General features: G+C 36.0%; 1 protein-coding gene and 1 pseudogene across 7 annotated transcripts in view; both read left to right on the top strand.

Moving 5' to 3' along the window:
- SLCO6A1 (solute carrier organic anion transporter family member 6A1) overlaps positions 1 to 10050 on the top strand; it is a 205668-nt gene that overhangs the window by 23088 nt on the left and 172530 nt on the right. The window lies entirely within an intron of this gene.
- Positions 1158 to 3683, top strand: LOC131273472 (polyribonucleotide 5'-hydroxyl-kinase Clp1-like; annotated as a pseudogene).

Here is a 10050-nt window from a genome sequence, read left to right as displayed (position 1 = left end):
CCTTTCCCTCTATCCCTCCCTTTGTTTTTTTAGAGCTTTTTAAAGATATCTTACATACAATAAAATTCATCCTTTTTAAATGTATAAGTCAAGTTTTAGAATCTTTCCATCACATCAAAATTCTTTCATGCCCATTTGTAGTCAATTCCTGCCATACCTCTTGCCCTAAACAATAGATTTGCTTTCTGTCATTATAGTTTTGCATTCTCAGAATTTAATATACATGTAATCATAAAGTTTCTAGTTTTTTGTATCTTGCTTCTTTCAATTATAATGGTGTTTTTGAGACGTATCCATGTTGTGTGTTTTAATAGTTTGTTACTTTTTTGTATTTATTTATTTTATTTCCCCTACCCCCTTGCAGCTTGCTTGCTGTCTGCTCTCTGTGTCCATTTGCTTTGCGCTTTTCTGTGTTTTTGCTTGTCTCCCTTTTTTGTTGCATCACCTTGCTGAGTTGGCTCCCCATGGCATCTGTGGGCTGGGTGGTGCTCTGTGGCGCTTGTGGATGAGCCTGCCTTCATAAGGAGGCCACGGAACGCAAATCCAGGGCCTCCCATATGGTAGACAGGAGCCCAACTGATTGAGCCACAACCGTTTCCCAATAGTTTGTTACTTTCTATTGCAAGTAATATGAGATTATCAAACTTTATCCATTCAGTAGTAGATGGACATTTAGGTTCTTTACCTTTTTTCACTATAATAAATAACGCTGCCAAGAGCAATTGCGCTTAAGTGTTTGTGTGTATATACATGTTTCATTTCTTTTGGGTAGAAACTGCCCAAATTAAAAAAAAATTAACCAGCACAATCAAGGCTGCACATTTATTGAAAGACTGCTGGAGCAGGGACATCTCAAACTAGCCAAGTTGGAGTAAGACTCTCAAGATGGTGAACAGGTTATAGCAGCTTATAAAGGCAATTATGGTATTTCCAAGTGGGAAGTTACAACAACTGGTTGATGTTTAATTCTTTATTATATAGGAGGGTCTTACAAAGTGGGGAACAGATAAACAGTGGTTAGTATAACATACATGCCTATTTTTAATAGGCTATCCCTACCAGACTGAGAACAGCTGATCATTAAAAGTTGCAACTTTGTTGGAACTGCTCCATTCTCTTAGGAAGTCCCATCAAAATGGTGAAACAGGACACTTACCAGTTTTGGCTCCAGTCTGTGAAGGCACAGCAGCTGCACAGTAAAGATGCGAGAGAAGGCCATTGATGACAAAAAGCCAATGATTAAATTTGAACTAGACTAAGAAACAGAACTTCACTTTGAAGTGGAAGCATCTCAGTCAATTCAGTTGGAGTTGCTAACTGGCATGGCAGAAATCTTGGGCACTGAGCTGACCCAAATCAAGAAATTCACCTTTGATGCTGGTAGCTAAGGTGGCCATTTAAACTTGGCATGGCTTTTCTCTGCAGTTGAGTGGCTGCACCGAAGGATACCACTATGCTGCTTTACTTCAACACTCATACAGCCTTGGAGCAGATGTGGGGGGCAGGCTGAGAAGGAAGAAGAATTATGTCCCCAGGTGATGGTAGTAGGACCCACTGGTGTGGTCAAGTTTACAGTGTGCTGCCTACTGCTCAACTACACAGTGATTTTGGGCCACTGTCCCCCTTACATAGAGCTGGAGGTGGGCCAGGACTCTGTGTCCATCCCTGGCCCTCTACATTGACTGGCCAGCAGGTGTTGAAGAAGGCTTCTCTATTCATGCCTCTCTGGTCTACCACTCCTGACACCAACTTCAAGCTTATAATAAGATTACAGCTTGTCTAGCAGATGTGTTCAACCAGAGGTGTGAAGTGAACCAAAGGGCCTCTGTAAATGGCTGTGTGAGGAAAAGGGATGAATCTGGTGGGCTAGGGTCAGTTAGGGCTGAAGGTTCATGGAATCCATTGACTTATGGAGACATTTAAAGCCATGATAGTGAATGAAGTCACTAAGGGAATTTACAAATGGAAAAGAGAAGGGAACAGAGGATAGAATTCCAGAGCATTTTAAAGTTAAGTAGTGAATTTATTGTAGTAGGAGCTAACAAAGGGACTTGGCTATGGATTTGACAGCATAGATATCAGTGTTGACCTTGAAGAGTGTAGTCTTAGAATGGTGAGGATAAAAGCCCTACAGAGATAGATTGAAGAGATAATGTAAACTGAGAAAACAGAGGGAACAACTATAGAAAACTTTTGTTATGTGTGGTTGGATAGTGGAAGGTAGAATTTTTTGCCCCTCATTTAGTACTATATATCTAGAAGATGTCATGATGTACAAGTTTTTAGTTGAAAGTAGGAAAAGAAAGATGTCTAAACTCTAAGGCTGAGAAAATGAAGAAACCTTAAGACCCAAGAAAAACACACAACAGAAAAATGAAATTTGACTTCATCCTGAGGAAGCATTAACAAGATTTGCAGGTAGAGAATCCTCTATAACAATGGAAAAACTGTATCTTCAAAAATACTTTAAATGTACCATTTATAGAGTTTAAAATATTAAAAAAAAAAAAAACAACAACTAGAAAGAAGAAAAAACTTGAAAAAAGTAACCAGAATTACTAGCTATTGACTCTGGAACTAGAATGGATATTTAGAACAACTGCTGAAGTGCCAGAGGAAGCAAGAGGGTACTGAGATTTCAGCTTTTGTAAGTGAAAGCATGAAACAGTGGCCAGCCCAGTTGTTCAGACCTGAGGTCTCTAAAAAGGCTGCAGCTGCAACAGCGTGGCCTGGGTTCCAAGAAGGGCAGGCTGGGCCCAGGTCTGGCAAATGAAACCACCTCCTCTAAAAGTTGGGTTGAAAGTTGGGGTTAATTTTTCTTTCTCTGTGTTACAGTTTTGGGTCTGGTGAATTTGTGTTACAGTTTTGGGTCTGGTGAATTTCTGAGGGATGAGCAGGGACACAGGCCCAGGTTTTGGCCTTGAAAGCAGCAGCTTCTGACTTTTCGCTGTCACGTAACAAGATGCTTGGAGAGGCAGTGAACTTAAATTATTATTTTTCTTTTATGTGTGTATTTTACCTGTTTATTAGTCTCCCCCCCTCCCTTTTTTTTTCTTTTTCTTCCCTGCTTTTTACTTCTTTCCTTTATTTTTCTTCTTATTCTTAGTCTGGTTGCCTGAGGGCTGGGAGAATCTGAATTCCAGAGTAACCACAACCTAATACTCAGAATGTCCAGTTCTCAACAAAAAATTACAAAACATACCAGGAAACAGAAAAGTATGGCCTAGTTACAAGAAATAAAAAGAATTTGATGGAAAATATTCCAGTGGAAGCACAGTCTCTGGGTTTACTAATTAAAGATCTTAAAACAACTGTCATAAATAGGATAAATGAACTAAAAACATGGACAAAGAGCTTAAAAATCAAGAAAAAATATATGAATAAAATGAGAATTAAGATAATGAGATAGAAATTATATAAAGAAGAACAAATAGAACTTCTGGAACTCAAAAATGCAAGAAGTGAAGTGAAAAATTCAACAGAGTCAAGAGCAGACTGGGGGAGGCAGAATAAAGGAACAGAACACTCAAAGGCAAAACAATTGAACTTGTCTGGGTGGAGGAGCAGAAAGAAAAAAAAAAAGAGAAAATAAAAATAAAAGAGCAGAGCCTGAGGAAACAGTGGGATACCATCAAGCATACTAATATATACCCTATAACGGTCCCAGAAGGAAAAGAAAGAGATGAAGGGCTAGAAAAAAACATTTGAAGAAATAATTGGAGAAACTTCCCAAATCTGACAAAATATATAGACACAGATATATTCCTGAGATATTGCATATTTGGTTTCAGACACCTCAATAAAGGGAATTGTATTAGTCAGCCAAAGGGGTGCTGATGCAAAATACAATAAATTGATTGGTTTTTATAAAGGGTATTTATTTGGGGTAGGAGTTTGCAGATACCAGTCCATAAAGCATTTTACTAATCTCACCAAAGTCTATTTGGAGCAAGATGGCTGCTGACATCTATGAGGGTTCAGGCTTTTTGTGTTCCTCTGGGCTCAGCTTCTCTATTTCCTCCACAAGGTCAGCTATAGATTATCAGGCAAATGGCTCTGTCTCTTTTCGTGGATCTCCAGCTTAAGACTTCACCATCAAACTCCAACATCAAAACTCCAACATCAGAAACCTGCAACTCTGTCCTTTGCCATGCCTTTTATCTGTGAATCCTCACCCACCAAGGGGCAGGGACTCAACGCCCTAATGACATGGCCCAATTAAAGCCCTACTCATAACTCAGTCAGGCCCAGGTACAGATTACAAACATAATCCAATATCTATTTTTGGAATTCGTAACCGTATCAAACTGGTACAGGAATATTGCAATAAAGCAAGTCACATGAATTATTTGGTATCCCAGTACACATAAAAGTTATGTTTACATTATACTATAATTTAGAAAGTGTACAATATCTTAAAAGAAAATAGTATATACATTATCTTAAAAGAAAATGTATATACATTTATTAAAAACACTTTATTGCTAAAAAATGCTAGCCATCACCCAAGCCTTCAGTGAATCATAATGTTTTGCTGGTGGGGAGAGTCTTGGCTCAATGTTGATAGCTGCTGAATAATCAGAGTGGTGGTTGGGAAGGTTGGGGTGGTTGTGGGATTTCTTATAACAAGACAACAATGAAGTTTGCCACATTGATTGACCCTACCTTTCACAAAAGATTTCTCTGTGGCATGCATGCTGTTGGATAGCATTTCACCCAACATAGAACTTCTTTCAAAATTGGAATCAATGCTCTCAAACCCTGCTGCTGATTTATCAACTAAGGTGGTATACTATTTTAAATCCTTTGTTGTCATTTCAACAATATGCACAACATCTTCACTAGGAGCAGATTGCTTCTCAAGAAACCACTTTCTTTGCGCATCCATAAGAAGCACATCTTCAGGCTCCATGTATAATTCCAATTCTCTTGCTATTTCCACTGCATCTGAGGTTACTTCCACCACTGACATCTTAAACCCCTCAAAGTCATCTATGAAGGTTGGAATCATAACAAATTCTTGTTAATGTTGACATTTTGACCTCTTCCTGTGAGTTATAAATGTTCTTAATGGCATCTAGAATGGTGAATCCTTTCCAGAAGGTTTGCAATTCGCTTTGCTCATATCCATCAGAGGAACCAATATCTATGGCAGCATTAGCTTTACAAAATGATTTCTTAAATACAAAGATTTGAAAGTTGAAATTACTCCTTGATCCATGGACTGCAGAGTGTATTTGTGTTAGCAGCATCACAGCAATATTAATCTCATTGAACATCTCCATCAGAACTCTTGGGTGACCAGATACATTGTCAATGCACAGTAATAACTTGAAAGGAATTTTTTTGAGCAATAGGTCTGAATATATTAAAATATTCAGTAAACAGTTTTGTAAACAGATGTGTTGTCTTCCAAGCTTTGCTGTTCTACTTACAGAGTATAGACAGAGTATAGTGAGCATAATTATTAAGGGCCCTAGGGTTATGTTATTGAAGTTAAGTTGGTAACAGATCAAATGTGATTGTTAAATATTTAGAATATTAAATTTTAACCCCATGGTAACCAAAAGGAAAATAGGTGAAAAATATATCCAGATAGAAAAGAGAAGGCACTTAATATGGTACAACACACAAAAGAATCAAACAAATATAAGAGTGGATATTAACAGAAAAAATGAGGGATAAAAAAGGTGAAAGACATACAAAGGCTAAACTGCTAAATGTCATAAGAAAGTTATGCACTATCAGTGGTAACTTTAAATGTAAAGGAATTAAAGTCTCCAGTCAAAACTGCAGAGATTTTAAGAATGAGTTAAAAAGCATGACCCAACTTTATGCTGTCTGAAACAGACCTAACTTAAATTCAAAAATACAGGTAGAATGATAATGAAAGGATGAAAAATACATACCATGCAAATAGTAACTGAAAAAGAGCTGGAGAAGCTATAGTAATATCAGATTAAATAGACTTTAGCCAAAATGCAGTTAAGAGGAACAAAGACAGTCATTATATACTGATTTAGGGACAATTCAACAATAAGATGTAACAATTATAAATATGCACCAAACAGGAGGGCCTCAAAATATATGCAGCAAATACTGACAGATTTGAAGGGAAAAATGATGCTTCTACAGTAATTGTAGGCAACTTTCATTCATCACTTTCAATAATGGAGAACATCTAGTCAGAAGATCAATAAGGAAATACAAGAGTTGAGTGATACTCTAAACCAAGTAGATCTAATAAATATATATGCAAAACTTCAACCAATAAAGTAGAATACACATTCCTCTCAAGTGCACATGGATCATTCTCCAGGATAAACAATATTTTAGATCAAAAGCCAAAATGCAGTAAATTAAAAAATTATTAAAATCATGCTGTCTATATTTTCCAACATCTATGGAATTAAGCTAGAAACCAATAACAGAGAGAGAAATGGAAAATCCACAAATATATAGAAATTAAGCAACATACTCTTAAATAACCCCTGGGTTAAGGAGAAAATCACAAGCCAAATTAGGAAATATCTTGAGGTGAATGAAAATGAAAATATAGCATATCAAAACTTATGGTATGCAGTTAAGGCAGTCATGAGAGGGAAATTTATAGCTGTAAATGCTTACATTGGAAAAGAAGAAAGATTTCAAATCAGAGACCTAACCTCAAAACAGGAAGAGCTAACCCCAAGTGAGCAGAAGGAAGGAAATAAAGATTAAAGTGGACATAAATGAAATAAGGAATAAAAATCAATAAAGACAATCAGCAAAACAAAAGTTGCTTCTTTGGGAAGATGAAGTTGACCAACCTTCAGTTAAAATGACAAGAAAAAATAGAGAATAAAAACTATGAAAATCATGGGGAATGGATGTGGCTCAAGGGGTTGAGCTCCTGCCTCCCACATGGGAGATCCCAGGTTCGGTTCCTGAACCCTCCTGAAAAAAAAACACAATAATACAAACAGATGAAAAAACCAACTCAGGGAAGCTGATGTGGCTCAGGGGTTGAGTGCCAGCTTCCCACATAGGAGGTCCTAGGTTTAAGCCCCAGTACCTCAAACAAACAAAAAAACTTTGAAAATCAGAAAAAGCAGGAGACATTATTCCTGAATGCTTTGAAATAAAAAGGGCTATGAATAGTTTATCCCAATAAATTAGATAATCTAGATGAGGTGGACAAATTCTAACAAACCCACTGTCTACCTATTTTGACACAAGAAGAAACAGAAGATCTCAACAAATGAAAAAGATTGAATCATTAATCAAAAACTTCCCAACAAAGACTAGCCCAGGGACCAGAAGACATCTCAAGGAAATTCTACCAAACATTCCAAGGAAATTTAACTCAATTCTGCTCAAACTCTTCCAAAAAATTGTAAACGAAGGTACACTCCCTAAATAATCCTATGAAGTCAACCTTCCCATTAAATCAAAACTGAATAAAGATTTAAAAAAAAATACAGACATGATAAAGGGTATATATGAAAAGCTTATAGCTAATATTCTGCTTAATGGCAAAACACTGAAAATTTCTAAGATCAGCAACAAAAGAAGGATCCAGTGTCACCACAGTTATTCATTATGGTACTGAAAGTTCTTGCCAGGGCAATTAGACAAGAAAAATAATTAAAAGGAATGCAAGTTGGAAAGGAAGATGTAAAACATTTTCTGTTTGCAGATGACATGATCCTATGTACAAAAACTTCCTAAAAAAACCACCAAAAGGCTCCTAGAACTAATAAATGAATTCAGCTAAATGGCAAGGTACAAAATCAATGCCCAAACATTAGTGTTTGTATACACAAGCAATGAACAATTGGAAAAGAAACCAAGAAAAAAATTCCATTCACAGTAGGAACTAAAAGAATCAAGTATCTAGGACTAACTCTAACCAAGAATGTAAAGGATTGTGTACAGAAAACTGCAACACAGTGCTGAAAGAAGCCAAAGAAGACTAAATAAATGGAAAGGAGTTCTTTGTTCATGGATTAGAAGAATAAATATTATTAAGATGTCATTCTACCCAAAGCAATTTACAGATTCAATGCAGTCCCAATCAAAATTCCAACATTCTTTGCAAAAATGGAAAAGTTAATCATCAGATTTATATGGGAGGCTAAGGAGCCCCAAAGAGCTAAAGCCATCTTGAAAAAAGAAGAATGAAGTTTGAGGAATCACATTTGCCGATGTAATCAAAATAGCATGGTACTGGCAGAAGGATAGGTATATTGACCAATAGAATTGAATTTAGGATTCAGAACCAAACCTTCACATTTATGGCCTGCTGAATTTTGTCAAGGATCCAAAGTCCAGTTAATTGAGAAAGAACAGTCTCTTCAACAAGTGTTGCTGGGAAAATAGGATCTCCATTTGCAAAAAGGAGGACGCTTATCTCACATGCTATTATAAACTCAAAATTGACCAAAGACCTAAATATAAGAATCAGAACTATCAAACTCCTAAGAGAAAACTTTGGGAAGCATTTTCAGGGCCTTGAATTAGGCAGTGGTTTTTTAGACTTTACACACTATACACAAGCAACAAAAGAAAACATAGATAAATAGGACCTCATCAAAATTAAAGTCTTTTAAGCCTCAAAAAACTTCATTATGAAAGAAAGACAACAACCTGTACAATGGGAGAAAATCTTTGGAAACCAAATAACCAATAAAGTTTTACTATCCAGAATATATGAAGAAATCCTTCAACTTAACCTCAGAGAAGACAAAGAACCTGATTAAAAAATGGGCAAAAGACTTAAATAGATATTTCTCCACAGAAGATATACAAATGGCAAGAAGAAGAAAAAAAACAAAAAACAAAAAACAAATGGCAAGAAGGCATATGAAAAGATGCTCTGGTTATTAGCAATCAGGGAAATGCAGATCAAAACCACAATGAGATACATTTCACACCCATTAGAATTGCTACTGTTAAATAAAACAGAAAACAGCAAATGCTGGAAAGGATGTGGAGAAAAAGGAATACTCGTTCATTGCTGGTGGCAAAGCAAAATGGTGCAGTCACTATAGGAGACAGTTTGGCAGTTCCTCAGAAATCTACATATAGAATTGCCACATGACCTGGCAATCATACTACTAGGCTTAAGATACCTATCTATTTATGGATATTCACAAAAGAATTGGAAGCAGGGACTCAAACATATATTTGCACATCAGTGTTCATGGTGACATTATTCACAATTGCCAAAAGATGGAAGCAAACCAATTGTCCATCAACCAATGAATTGATAAATAAAATGTGTTATATATATGGAATGTAATATTATTCATCTATAAAAAGAACTGAATTTGATACATGCAACAACATAGATGGACCTTGAAGATACCTTGTTGAATGAAATAAGCCAAATACCAGAGTGCAAATATTGTGTAAACTCACTTTTAAAAAATAATAGAATAAGCAAACTCACAAAGTCAGAATCTATAATACAAGTTCCCAGGAGGTAGGTTTGGTATAGGGAATGAGAAGGTAAAGCTTAAAATGTACAGGATTCCTATTTGGAATGATGGAAATGTTTTGGTAATGGATGGCAGTGATAGCAGAACAACATTGTGAACATAATTAACAATACTGAAGTACATATCTGAATGTTTTTAAAAGAGGAAATGTTAGATTGTATATATGTTAACAGAATAAAATTTTTAAAAATCCATGAAACTACACTACACAAATGGTGAACTCTAAGTTAAACCATGGACTATAGTTAATAGTACAGTTATAAAAATATGCTGTCATCAATTGTAACAAATATCCCAGATCTGTGCATGATGTTAGTAATAGACTAGGCTAGTATATGGCAACTCTGTATTTTGTGCATGATCATTCTGTAAACCCATACTTTCTCTAATGAAGAAAAAATCCAAAAAAAAAAAAATTGGGAGAATTTAAGACATTTTCAGATGAACAAAAATGGAGGGAATTCATTATCACTACGTCTGCCTTACAGAATATAGTAAAGGGCATCCTCCATGTTGATAGGAAAGGACCCTTGATACTATCTTGATGGTGGATGAAGAAATAAAGATC

The sequence above is a fragment of the Dasypus novemcinctus genome, chromosome 2 (genome assembly GCF_030445035.2).
Source record: "Dasypus novemcinctus isolate mDasNov1 chromosome 2, mDasNov1.1.hap2, whole genome shotgun sequence".
NCBI lineage: Eukaryota > Metazoa > Chordata > Mammalia > Cingulata > Dasypodidae > Dasypus > Dasypus novemcinctus.
This window is presented reverse-complemented; position numbering and strand designations above follow the sequence as displayed.